The 14,886-nt window shown below is 30.8% G+C and overlaps 1 long non-coding RNA gene across 2 annotated transcripts; it reads left to right on the top strand.

Moving 5' to 3' along the window:
* Positions 1-4,711: 4,711 nt before the first annotated feature.
* On the top strand, positions 4,712-7,407 carry LOC111907602 (uncharacterized). Of its 2 annotated transcripts, XR_006185734.2 has the most exons (4): positions 4,712-5,615; positions 5,690-6,213; positions 6,460-6,652; positions 6,759-7,407. It is a non-coding gene; the product is annotated as an uncharacterized LOC111907602 (long non-coding RNA). The 2 variants fall into 2 exon arrangements; XR_006185733.2 differs by having other exon boundaries at positions 4,712-6,213.
* The last annotated feature ends 7,479 nt before the right edge of the window (positions 7,408-14,886 follow it).

The following is a 14,886-nucleotide window of genomic DNA, read 5'->3' as shown; positions in this document are numbered from 1 at the left end:
CAACTCTCTGTGGGCCCTCTGGCCCTAACTCTAGGGACCCGAAAGTCCCAACTCTGTAACTGTGAATCATGCATATCACATATCACAATAAATCACAACATATAATAACATGCAATCACACTAGCATATAACTCTATAATACTCTGTCTCTTAACTCTGTTACCACACTAGGTAAAGTATAGTGAGAAGACTCACCTCGGGTATCTCGGTAAATCTCTGACTCGGTAAATGCTGGCCTAGCCTCCGTCTAATTATATAAAAATAATACTCTATTTAGTATAACTCTCAAGGCTAGACTATGCTCTCTTATGACACTCTCAGAAGGGTAAAAGACCATTTTACCCCTCCCATAGCTCAAAGGCCCCACAATAGACCATACCCTAAAAGTCAACCAAAAGTCAACTCTCCGGGTTACGCTGGGCGTACCCGGCTGCACCACAGAATCGGGGAGCGCCTCCCAGTATGCGGCGCGTACTAGGAATTACGCTCGGCGTACTCCCCTGCATCAGCCCTCTTACTCTTGAGGTCTTAATCAGTTAAGAGCTACGTCCATATTTTAGATCTGACCCCTTCTAAGCCTCTTAATCCATAAAGTTGATGACTTTAAGCCTTTGCATGGCTGAACAAGTCACTAACTCCCAAAATGATCCAACCCTCAACTCTAAAAGGCTTAAAACACATGCATGACTCCAAAGTAACATCCAAGATGGGAACTTTATGGCTCTACATCACTAATAACACTGAAAAGGGACAGATCTCGGACCATGGAGTACTTTACACTCATAAAGTCTCCACCTTTGGGGTTTTTAGCCCTAAAAAGGACACATACTACAACAACCAAAAGAAGAGGAAAGTTTTGAACTTTATACCTCCAAGAGTAGCTATTTCCTCTGTAGATCTCAGATCAAAAAATGGCACATCAAGCTTTAGCCTCCAAGTTCTCCTTTCCTTCTTCTTCACCAAGCCTCTAAAGCATCAACAAGCTCAAATCAACACTCTCACACACTAAGAACGATGGGGCTCTCTTTTAGGGTTTCACTCACTGATATGGAGGCCAAGGAATGAGCCATAACACCCTTTAAATAGTGCACAAGGAGGATTAGGGTTTTTGCACCTGGGCCGGGTACGCCCGACGTAACTCTAGGTACGCCCAATGTACCTTGCCGACTCTGCGTCCAAATTAAGCGCGTGAGTACACGCAGCGTACCCCCTTGGTACGCCCAACGTACTCACTTGCTATACATTCTCCACTCAAGGACAAAACATGACAATACAATAAAGAAAAAGGATGAAAGATATGCACCTGAATCTCGGGGTGTTACAATATTAAACCTCATAATTAATGCAAATTTTATTTTTCTTTTGCCATGTTTCACCTTATTATGTCTTATAATTAATGCATACCATTTGTCAACATATTGATTCTCCATTTCAAATTTTAAATTTCTCATTCTAATTATATTAAATTAACAACATTAGAATAAAAATTAAAATAAAATTAATACAAATTATAAAGTGATATAATTTTACATATTTATTTAAATCAATGACTATAATTTTATATAACTAAAAAAAACCTCTTAATCAATAATTTATTTAAAATAAGTTATTAATAATTTTAAATTTTAACTATTAAAGTTTAATTAATTTTCTAACCGTGGTTCTCACAGGTTATAAACTAGTTAAATAAATAAATTAATAGGGCACGATAGTCTTTTTAGGTAAGACAGAGACCAAGCCCGTAACAAAATTTAACAGTAGAGATCATCCGAGTTTAAAAAAAGTAAGAGGTATAAATTACAAAACTTTTTGTAAAAATCAAATATGCATAAATAAATCATTAATACTGGCCAAAAATATGAAGACATAAATAAAAAAGATTATTAATAAATTCATTTTGTAGCAAAATAACAATTTCAAAATGTTATGTAGATTAATTAATTTACATACAGACAATATAAATATAAGCTCTAAAAATATATATTTTATTTAAAAGTGATAATTTTTTTATTTCTTAATAACTAATAATAAAATTTGGTAATTATTTCCCCATAAAAAACTATTCATCAAAAGAGCTATTCGTCGTCTCCTCTTTGCGCGGGCGCACATCTCTCTCTCTCTCTCTCTCTCTCTCTATATATATATATATATATATATATATATATATATATATATATATATATATATATATATATATATATAGAGAGAGAGAGAGAGAGAGAGGAGAGAGAGAGAGAGGAAAGAGAGCTAGGTTATAATGTGGATTGATAATTATTGTGCGGACGTGTGGACAATGTTATTCTATGAGAATGACAAAGAGAATACGTTGTTTTATATTGTGAATACATTCAATCTTACATAACTATTGTCATTATTAAAGATTCTCACTAGTTAAACCATCTAAAAAGTTTTTATAGACTTTTATTATTATTATTATTCTCATTCTGTCATAATGTTTATTGAGTCGTATTCTGTAAGAATAAAATTGAGTAAAAAACGATGCGTGAGAACAAAAATGGATAAGAATTAATGAGAATGCATGAAAATGACAATAGTTGTGTGAGGTTGAACACATTTACATTACTAAACAACTTATTTTCTTAATAATTCTTATAGAAATAGCATTGTCCACACGTCCGTACAATAGTTCTCAATCCACATTACAAGCTAGCCATATATATATATATATATATATATATATATATATATAGAGAGAGAGAGAGAGAGAGAGAGAGAGAGAGAGAGAGAGATGTATCAATCTACCCGACAATCAAATAGTTATTTTGTCCACATAGCCAAGGAATAGTACAAAAAAATGATATTTATAAATAAATTAGATTCTAATGTTTAAATCATAAACTATTTTGTAATTTTTAAATCATACCTTAAATGGAAAAAGAAAAACATAGACACTCTACTGTAATGTTACGAGACGATTTTCGTTTGCATTTAATTTCCTAAAAACTATGCACATCTCATTGTAAGTGTGCTGCCACAAATTATTTTCATACGAGAGCTGATCCGTACACAACAATATTTTTTCATACACAACAAGTCATATTTTAAAATGTTATACGGTACAATACTAATTTATCGTGTATGGACAAAAAATGTTGTATACGAATCACTTCGCTTTTGACACGTATATTTGACATCCAACAAAATAAATTATATTTTTTAAATAACAAATTAGTTAAACACGTTAATTTTAGATTCCATACATATTCCATTTACCTCGGTCTTCGCCTAGTGAAAACCATTTAACTCTTACCTTTTCATTTATCTTATTTCCAAGAACTGGTCACATTGAAATATTGAATGTATACTATAGTGGACAAAATGTTACCTTGTTCTCCCCATTAATATAGTAAAACCACTTGGTAAGTATACACGCATGCAAATCTCCAACTGTCAACAATTTGTCTGCATGATTCAGGAAACAAAACTGCCGGGATGATGAAGCAACGAGTCATTTCTTATTCCTTATTTACTTCTGGATGCCAATCGCCAAAATTGAACCTGGTTATCAAAACAGAATACCTTACAACCGAAATAAATATATTTGTCGCCAAATAAAAAGTCTAAGTGATCCTCTACTGTTAGTTGAGTGTCCGATCAAACCTCCTGCAACATCACCCCATGAATAAATAGTGTGTTCCTTTTGATATTAAGAGGGTGTCTGGGATTGCTTTTTTAACTAGAAAAGTGTTTTTAGATAAAAGTGTTTATTTGCTTATAGCGGTGGTAAAAAGAGTTTTTTAAAAAGTGTTTGGATAAACTTTTATAGTGAAAAAGCCAATAAGTCAATAAGTTAAAAAGTGTTTGACTTAAAAAGTGTTTTTTGAAGTTATTTTGGCTGAAAAGCCATAAGCAGTTTCAAAAAGCCACGTTTTACATGCTTATTAAAACACGCTTATTGAAGCTTATAGAAAAGCTATTTTGAAAAGTGCTTTTGAGTTTGTCAAACATTTTTTTTGGCTTATTAGCTTTTCAAAAACCAATAAGCAAATAAGCACTCTTCAAACGCAATCCCAAACACCCCCTAAGTACATTTACCTAATATTTGAATGTGGATCGGAATAACTCTAGCCTTCTTTCCGTTAAACGTTGTATATTATCTCTAACATTTCCCGTATTGACCTTTGAATCCAAAGAACCTTTAATTGCTTGCAAGACATGCTACATCAATATGAAAAATGTTACAAACAACTAAATCAAAACATTAAAATTTGTATGGTAGAAAAACAAAATTTTCGAAAATAACCTTAAGATTTGTAGTACCATACCTGTTAAAACTTAGATTTTTGAAGGTCAGGTTATGCTAAAACCTAGATTTTTGCAGGTTATGACATGCTAAAACCTAGATTTTTGTAGGTATTGATTTGCAAAAATCTACATTTTCGTAGGTATAGACCTGCCAAAATCCATACCCACCTGCTAGAATCTCATACGCATAGTAAGGATGTTTAGTTTTCGTCTACAAAAATAAAATATGTAAGTAAAGATGAATAACTTTATGGGTGGAAACGAACAAGACCGTAGGCCCATTAGATTTCCGCAACCCAATATAGATTTTTGCAACCCACAATCATATTTTCACATCCAACAAGCCCAAAATAACGTCGTTTTAGAATTTAAAAAAAAAATCGTAAGAAAGCTATATTTTCGTAGGTGGCGGTCTGTGAAAATCCTGACTATTATATACTATAGATTAAAAATGTCTCAGCTTAGCTACAGTAATATTCCTAAGAAGTTGGCATATTTAGTCCTTTGTTTATTTATCTATGCTCATTTATGTCTGGCCTTTCATGTCTGTCAAAATTGCCCCAATTCTTTCTTGAATTTACAATTTGCTCCCTCAAGGCTTGTCTACAGTGATTTTTAAGCCGAGGTAATTTTTTGTGGCTTACTTTTAAGATTTTATCGGCTCTCCTTTTTTTTCACAGGCTTCTTTTTGGTTTACTGTTTCTTCAATTTCTACCTGATGAGCTGAGGCTAGAGTAGGCATAGTCATCAGCTTCTGACACCACCACGATACGTGTCTTCTTTCTCTTTCTTTCACCGCCTCATCTTCCAATGCTGCCTAATCATCTTCCATTCAACAACCGCTAAAAACACAGAAGAAGATTGAGGTAGGGTGTTTTCATTGTTGATGATCCGTTCCCGTTTCTATCAGAAGCGTCGGCCTCCACAAAACCCTAACGCACCGAAGAACAACAAAGAGGCACGTCGGCCTAGGCAACGACGACGAGTGAAGACGGCAACCGGAGTTTAATATGTGCCTCATCTTTCATCGAACTATAGCCTTCTATTTTCGGCTCGAGTTGTTCCGACAGCACATAAACGATGAATAGGGTCGATTAGACTCGCGATTTCTTCATTTTTGCGTTTTGCTTTTGGGTTTCGTTTCCCCTTTATTTATTGCAGGTCTAATTTCATTTGGTGTCTTCTCTGGTATACGGTGGTGGTTGTTGGCACGGGTGAAGGCGGAAGAGGTGCTATTTGGTTTTTAATGGTCTTAGTTTAATCCAAGCATATGTTCTTCAAAGAATCTGAACAAGACCATATGTAGCTTCCAATGAATTTGCTATCCTAGATGTCTTGCTGTCTATAAGGTGAACAAAATCATATCTTTCATTGAATTCTTTTCAATCTTAGCCATTTTTACTCAATTTTCCTTGGTTTGAAGGAAATTGTGGAAGCAATTTTTGCATATCAGATGTTACTGTTCCTTCAAATCCAACAAAAGGTATAATGTAAGTGATTGTAAAATTATAATTAGAACAAGTGTATTTTTGTAATTCTCTTGTCTACTGATTCTCTTTAATATTAAGTTCAGGAGCTACAAATGCTTCTAGGGCATTTCCACTTCAATTTGGGTCAATTACTCCTGGTATCATGAATGTAGTGCAGGTAAATGTTTATTGTGATAGAGATTTTGTAACTAGAACAAGGGTATTTTTGTAATTTTCTCTTTTGGTGTTTGTAAATAATTTCTTTTAATAAGTACCAACAGCATCAATCCCAACACAACTTAAATGAATTTCTTTTCCTGCTCTAATTTTAGTATGGCTTCCTCCATCAAGGAGTGGAATGGAAAATCTAATTTTCATGTTAATTTTGTGTAGTTTCTCATCAACTAATACCTATTTTTTTATAGTTATAAGAAGAAGAGAAGCTCTCAACTTGCAACGACCTGAGGACATAAAAATGGTAAAGGACTCGACCAATATAACTTATATCTAGCTAAGAACTCAAATTGAGATCAAAGAAAGCAACAATTCCATTCCAGATTAGTAAAAATTGAAACGGAATGTTGAATTCCAGGTTGTAGATGGCCAATACTTATTAAAATATATCTTTTTTTTCAAATTAAAGTTACTAATATGTTATCGAAATATAGGAGAATCAAGGCAAGTTTTTCCCTATCATTTGTTGAAGTGATTGTTGGTTGTGAAGTTGCAGAAAGTGGTTCATCTTCAGCATACATGGTTTCTAAACGTAATAATGGAAGCAGCAAAAACTATATGTTTGCACACTTAAAGAAGTTTTTTCTTGGGAATTTTCCAGAGTTGTAGACACCTTGCCACATGGCATATACCCTATTCCGAACAATACCCTTCAGATGTTTGGATTAAAAAGCCTCCGTGATGTAAGTATATGCTAAATTTCCATCAGTTTCCTATCTTATTTTTTCTTTCTTTCTTTTCTAGATGTTTGATTGTGTATATAAATAAATTGTCTAATACTTATTGCAGGCATAAATTGGGATTCATCACCCATCATGGAATATACATTGTTTTATCAACATTTTTTACTATCATTTGTGTTTTATGTTGTCTTGAAAATCAGTACCATAAGATAAATAGGAAAACTGTTAATTTTTACCATTTTTAGTTAGATCAAGAGATTTTAAATAATGAAAATAGACCAGAAGTATCTCAATGATATCTTATTTTGAGTTTTCAGGAATGTTGAATTCGTTAGAAGTTAGAATGATGATAGTCTCTACTTTTAGTTATTTTCTACAGCACAATGTCATTTTTTATTTTTATTTTTTCTGTTTAGACTTTCTACTGAGCTTGATTACTTTTGTGTCCTTATGTTGTAATTATTAAACAATTTGTATTAAACATGTTTTTTTTATTGTCAGATCAGTTTTGTGTATTTGAATGGAATATTTTAGTGATTCTCACACAGATTGTATCTGGATAGGAAGAGATTCGGTATTGTAAGTACAAATGGTGGAAGTGGGTGGGATGGTGGAGGAGGAAAATAATCAACAAGAAGCTCATCAAATCTTAGTCGTTCTCTTTTAAATATCCTATGTATGCTTTTGTTATGCAAACTATTTTTCACTAGGTACCGATTTTTTTAATAGGAACGATCATTTTCTGCATATTCTTGCTTTACAATCACTAGCTGCACACAAACTTAATAAAAAACAAAAATCATTCAGATCCATGCGGAGCATGGGCACTATACTAGTTTTTAATATTTTTGTAATTTTTAGCTGTTTTTTGGAAATTAGTTTGTGTGATTAAGCTAAATAGTCAATTTTAGAAAAACTATCTATCATTCCTAATAAATAAATAGTTTTTTGCCACATGTCATTTTGTGGTCATTTTTAATTAATTTTTTTCCACATGATATTTTGTGGTTTTTTTCATTTTATTAATTTTCACACAATATTTAACTGTAATAATTGCAACAAATGTAATAATAAATGCATATCAATTTCATTAATTGACTTCCTTCTAATTTCAAATTTTCTAAATTAAAATTTCATTAGTTTTCTTTGTTTATTTATCTAAATTATTTGTTTAATTAAAAAGGAAATCAAACAATTTAATTTTAATAATTTAATATTTTTCTATTTTTTTTCTTATAAATTCAAACTTCTCAAATGTTTAGAATTTCATATTTTTTCTTTAAAATGAACTCATGTAATACATGAGTCTTAATTCTAGTTCTTAATAAAAGACTCCTAAATCAGTCATGTGTCATTTTTTAAGCACTGCCTTCTATCACGTGTCGTTGCACCAACTATCTACACTCTATGTTTCCCGCCCACTAACTTAGTGCTACCATTGACATTCACTTCCTAAATATCATCATTTCAGTTGTCATTATTTGAATCAATCACGATTGCCCAGCCGAGATCTCAGCTCCTATCTTGAATCTCTCCTCTTCCCCTATATCACACGTCTTCTTTTTAAACTCTTCACACACCTACTTCATCTCTACTCTCTTAATTTTATTATACAAGCCCTAGATGACCACTATCACCATTAATCGCGTTGTTGCTACCACCTTCGTTACCTCCAGCCGCTGCCAGAATCTTCAAATCCATTCGCTTTATAAGCCAATGTTGGAATTCTCAATCTGCAAAACCTAACACTAATGTAATGCTTCTGGTTAGTGAAGACGGAGAGTTAAGGAATGACGATGCCTCAAGTAAGCATCGATTTATGTAAATTCTTGATTTTAGTTCCAATTTTTTATCTCAAGTGTTTTCTTTTGTTCTTATAATTTCTATCTATTGAGGGTCAGAGTTAGACATCTACAAGATTGGTAAAAAGCTCAAAAGATTTGTATTATTTTTTCTGCTCGCTTTCTTCTTCAAGCTTTTCATTTGTATTGAACTTGATGGTCCTTCAATTGCATCAATTTCTTACCTTTTCCAGTTCATCTTGCATTTTCATTTGCGTACCAACTATTCGATCATTTGCTTAAGTGAGTAATGTGGGTAATTTTTGGTATTTGTATATTATTCTTTATATATTTATATTTTTTGATTCTTTTTTGCAAAGGTTTATGGTGGGTCAATATGCAGATGTCGATTTCTTAATCGTTTTCCCAGTTTCAATAAGGTAAGACGTATTAATTTTGTGATTTTTGTATGTTTTACAATTCAATGTTAGATTACCTTGGATCTATTGTTTGGGGTTTACCCAAATAGATCCCCAAATCCAGTCTAAATGCTTCCTATCCTCCTCCTCATCTTCTGGTTTATTAGTATTATTTTTTCCTTCATGACTTTTTCGTTATATATCTAACAAGTCGACAATATCTTAGCTATTGTGTATTGTAGTTCTTTAATGGATGTTGGCTATGGTGCTTTTCTCAATTTCAAGAAGAAATATTTTGATAAAACAGGTTTATCAACCTCTTAAAAATGTTTGTTACTTGTTTTTTTTGTGTGTGTTTTCACTGTTTTGTGATATTTCATCCTCCCATCTTAAATTATAAGCAAAACAGCCATTCTGTGTTTGAGCTCTCTGAATTCAATTTTGTACTCAAGGAAAATATAGACGATCCCGAAGGATGTCTTCATGTTGAAAAAGTTGTTTAGTTGTTTTACGATCTTTAATTACCTTTTTGTTGTTTCTTTTTGTAGGAATGGATGGTCAAGAGACAATTTTTCATACGTGTTATATGTAGACCCATTGTGTGTCCTGATAATGCACTCTTCTTTCTTTCTACTCCACTTATGCCCTTCTTTTTAACAATTTATGCTTTTGTATATATCTTTTACTCTATTGCTGAAGTAATTGGACTAGAAAGTGAAATATGAGGCATTTTATATCTTTGTTGGTAAACTGCAAAAGTTGGTGAACTGACATCACATAAGTTGTCCAAAATGTCGAATAGACTGAAAAAATATGATATTTTCTAAATTTTTATATTCCTTAACTATTGTAGGAAACTTTTATATCAAGAATCTATGTTTTCATCAATTACAGGAACATCAAAGATAAAGCACATATTCATTGAGCATCTCAGTCAATGTTCTATAGTTTGATTTCTTAAAACTTTGACGACAGGAAAGTCTATTACTATTTCTCATATTTAATCTTTTTTATGGTTTCAACATTTAAAAGAGGTTCTGCAAGTTAAATACAAAATAATGGTCGGAAGGAGTGGAGAAACTATCATATTTTTTCAAGGTTTCTAGAGAAAACCATCAACCATAATCATATATAAGGTATGGTTTGAATTGGGGTTGAACGGATAAATTCTGTATTAATTTCAATGTTTTAATCGGTTTTGTTTTGTGGCTAAAAAGACCATTTTTGAGTAAATGGTCATTCGACAAATGAAAGCAAATTGAACAATGTTTAATGTTTTATACCATCCTATTTCCATTTCTTCCATTACAACATGGTATTGTAAGAAACTATCCATGGACTCTTTTTTGCAGGGGAAAACATTAGAAAATATCAATCTTGGTGATGTTTTAGATTCAGTTGATAAATGGACAAATGTTTTGGATGTCTTTATAGTTACAGAAAGATTAAAGTTCCAAATCTATGTCAATTATTATTCTACTTAATTTTTGTTGATTAATACTAATTTAAATTAACGATTATATTGTTACAGACAAAACATCTAACTTTGTATAAAAATAACCGTTTGCAAATTTGTGATTAATATTTAAGTTTTTTAAAGTTTCAATGTTGTTTCAGGTTTCTCAACCGTGTAGCACACTGGTTATAACCTAGTAGAATTAATATAAACTTTAAAAGCTAAGAAGAAAACACTTGAGAAAGTAGTCTTACCAACTTGCAAACCTAAATAACTAGTGTTGGCTAGTCAATGACCAAACAACATGGAAGTATATTTTGGGGTCAACGTGTAAGAGAAGAAAATGTCTTAACCTAGTTGGTTAAATGATGTCACTTTTAGAAAAAGAGAAAGTTAGATGGACCATTTGTGCCAAATTGTGATAAATATGAACTAGTTTCTCTATTATATATATATATATATATATATATATATATATATATATATATATATATATATATATAGAGAGAGAGAGAGAGAGAGAGTGAGAGATAAAGATAACTAGGTTCGGGTATTAAAAGTAATTACGGTGTTATTGTATACATAAATATGGGTCAATCAAAATTTAAAAAATAAATAAATAAATAAATAAGGGTAAATAGGTAATTTGATAATTAGTTTCCACAAATAATATCCTATAATTATGGTAACCACTGTCTTCAGCTACCTAGGTTTTTTTCATCCATCGTCGGCTTTTTAAAACTACTACCTATTCGATCCCAACACCATTACTGCTGAGGTTGAAGGGCACATCCGACAACCCCCAACCATCGGAGCATCACTATCAACCGGCGATGCTCTACCATTGCCCAACCTATCTCAGACATCGATTTCTCTATTGCTGGCACACTAGAGGATCTCGATCCAGAGAAAGAGAGAAGGCGTTCGTTGAAGACATGAGTAATTAGGAGCAGATGAGAAAAAAAGGTCGGGATACGCTTGAAAATCCCCTTCTATTCAACAATTCTACATAGTGAGGAGTCTGTCGACAGTGGCAGCAATCGGTGAAGGAAGCATTTCCTCAAATTCAAAATCATCATCGTTTGCTTCCTCTCATCGGTGACGGTGGTCCTGGCTTCATCGTCACTGTGCTCCCGCCTTCCATGTCCGTTTTCTATGCTGATTCTTCTATCACTCAAAATTCAAGTATATGCTTGTATCTGTGTGCGTGAATTGATTATTCCAGTCGATTCAATGTAAATGAGAATTTTTTAACATAAATTGTACCGGTCTTGATTTCTAGGGTTTTATTTGTGTAGAGGTTTAGGGGAGGGTTTAAGCTAGTGCCGATCTATAAGTGTAACTATAGTTGCAAATAGGTATAGTGTAAAAGAGGTTGTGTTAATGACCTTCTTATATGTAAAGTAGAATGTGAAGGTATTTTGTCACTATTTTCATATCAAATTTACTTCTTCTTATATGATAAAAATAAATTTGTTTTTGTAGCTGAATAAATGGATGATATTGGTGCAATTCCAATTCTTTTGGAATGAAATCACGAATTCCAATTCTGTTGGAATGGAATCATGAAGTTTAATTCTGTTGGAATGGAGTATGGATATTTTCTCACTGATTTATGCATGTTCTACAATTCTTGGTTATTGGTTTTGGTGCAATTCACAAGTCCACATATTTTTCCAAATGAATTTAGTTTTTTATTTTTCATTTGCTAATGCATTATTGGAATATAAACTACAATTTGGTTTTGTTTTCACAGAAGTTGATGTTTGAATAACGAACCACAAAATTGAAAATGATTCTAAACAACATTATTCTTTTAGAATGTATTAATGTCATTGTTAGATTTTGATGTTTTCTTTCCCGTTTTGAAAGTTTTTTTAGTTTTATTCTTTAATAATAAATGTAATTCTTAATAATTGTTACCTGTATTCTATAAGAAATAATGTATTTTTTGTTTTTATTCTTCAATTGATTGTTCAAGAATTTGTTAATCTACAAGAAGTTTTTAAAGTCAAGATCAAGAAATAGGTTCAAAATATTTTTATTATTTATGGTTCAAGAATATTTTTATTTTTGAATATACTCATAAACATATTCTGTCAGAATGTCCGAATTAAAAGAACTATAATTCGTAAAATCGGATTTTTAAAATTAATAGAATCTATGATCCCTTAAAATATGCAATTTTCATTTATTAAATGTATATTAATTGACTAAAATACCCTTGTAATTAAATTAGGTGATATTTTTCAATTATATTTAATTCAATAATATGTATTAACATTTTTTTAAAATAAGTAAAATTGATTGGCTCATATTTATCCATATAATAACACACTAATTACTTTGAATAAAATAACCTAAGCTTTTATATATATATATATATATATATATATATATATATATATATATATATATATATATATATATATATATATATATATATATATATATATATATATATATAAGGGAAAGTTCATGCGAAAATGCAAATAATTTGCGAAAACGCGAAAACAAAAGAAAACTATAAGATTGTGTCACCTCAACCTTATATTTTGGACAATAATCCATTCAAACTATGAAGTATATGATGATAATCGATGATACATGAGAAATTATTTAATATTAGCAAAGCATGAATTTTGAAATTTTTATTATGAAAACATGAATTTAAAAGTGGTTAAGGACGTGAATTTTTTTTGTTAAAACCATCTTTAAATCTATATTATCATAACACAATTCAATGTAAACTTATTATCTTTAATCTACTTTTAATAACTTTAATTTTTATAGTAGTTATGTTTGATTTTTATAAGATAAAATCTGTTTTCGCGTTTTCGCAACATATTTATGTTTTCGCATGAACCTACTTGTGTGTGTGTGTGTGTGTGTGTGTGTATATATATATATTAATAGTATGTTTTATTTAATAATTATTTTAATATGTAAATATATTAATAATTTTTTTTATAGTTATTATGTTATGTATGTATATTAATAAATAACTGGAGGTACATATCTCTTTTCTCGGTGTGTAGTGATATACAAAAAATTGATCCTAAAACTGAAATGTTCGATAACGACGTTGCAGTGGTGAATCTATTGACATCATAGTGTAGCATGCGGCAACAACGATAGTAGTTGCTGAACTACTAGATCGGGAGAGGACAACCACTTGTTCGTACATCTCTTTCTTCGTTTCGAGGATGGAGGTACGATATGTAACATGTATAAGCAACTTAACTGAAGGGGACCGAAAAGATGTTCAAAAAAATATACAAAATGGTTATTGATGTATCATACTATCAACCAACTATTTTTGAAAGAATGTTGATGCTATATTGCTAAGAGTATTCATAATGCGTAATTCAATGAAAGAGTTGAATGATGTGGTATGTCTAATTGATATTCAATTGATTAAACTTTACCATTATAGGATGTCATGTTGGCATTCAGGAGATATAAAGTTCAATGACTATTGAACTTTATAGGGTTCAATGCATTCCAGGAAAATTAATATAGAGCTGTATAAAAAGTAAAATAATGATGTGTTAATCTATTACACTCTAATAAGTTTAATGCCTTGTGGATGTTTAATGATGGTTGGGGAAATTCCAAATACCGTCATGACACAACTTAAAAAGTTTTGACATTACACAATTGGAAAAGTTTTGACATTACATTGATGTGAATTATTACAATATTAGTTTATAACCCGTGAGAACCACGATTATAAAATTAATTAAACTTTCATATCAAAAAATCAAAATTATTAATTAATTATTTTAAATAAACTATTACCTAAGAGATATTTTCTTAGTTATATTAAATTATAATCATTGATTTAAATAAATACGTGAAATTATATCATCATATAATATGTATTGATTTTATTTTATTTTTCAATCTGTTATTAATTTAATATAATTAGAGTGGGAAAATTTAAAATTTGAGATTTAAAATGAAGAATCAATTATTAATTTAATGCAATTAGAGTGAGAAAATTTAAAAATTGAAATTTGAAATGGATAATCAATTATTAATTTAATGTAATTAAAGTGGAAATTTAGAATTTGAAATTTGAAATTGATAATTAATAGGTTGACAAGTGGCATGATAAATTATATATAACATTAATGAGGAGTTCTAATTATATGACACTTGTCAATAGGAAATTAAACATATTCTTTTATTAGAATAGAGATTTATTAGAACAGGGATATTAAGCAAACATATTACTGTTAACACAACCAACTTCATTATATATTCAACATTGGTCACCAAATAACTTTTTTTTTGGTTATCGTGGATCCTCACACTCATTATTCTTGTTTTTATTTTTCTAATATCCCTGACTTTAGTCTTATTAGTGCATGAGTTTGCATTAAGATGTACACATAATCCACTTGGAGACCAATAATCAGGTTCCCCGCCCTCACTGGCGATCATTTTTTTTTTTTTTTTGGAAACGGCAAATATCATTATAAGACCATGATTAGCAAGTGACTAAATCATGGAAGAGAGACAACAAAACAAGTTTTAGAAACAGGAATGAGAACAACAAAAGAAACAAGCAAA

This window comes from Lactuca sativa, chromosome 8, assembly GCF_002870075.4.
Source record: "Lactuca sativa cultivar Salinas chromosome 8, Lsat_Salinas_v11, whole genome shotgun sequence".
NCBI lineage: Eukaryota > Viridiplantae > Streptophyta > Magnoliopsida > Asterales > Asteraceae > Lactuca > Lactuca sativa.
This window is presented reverse-complemented; position numbering and strand designations above follow the sequence as displayed.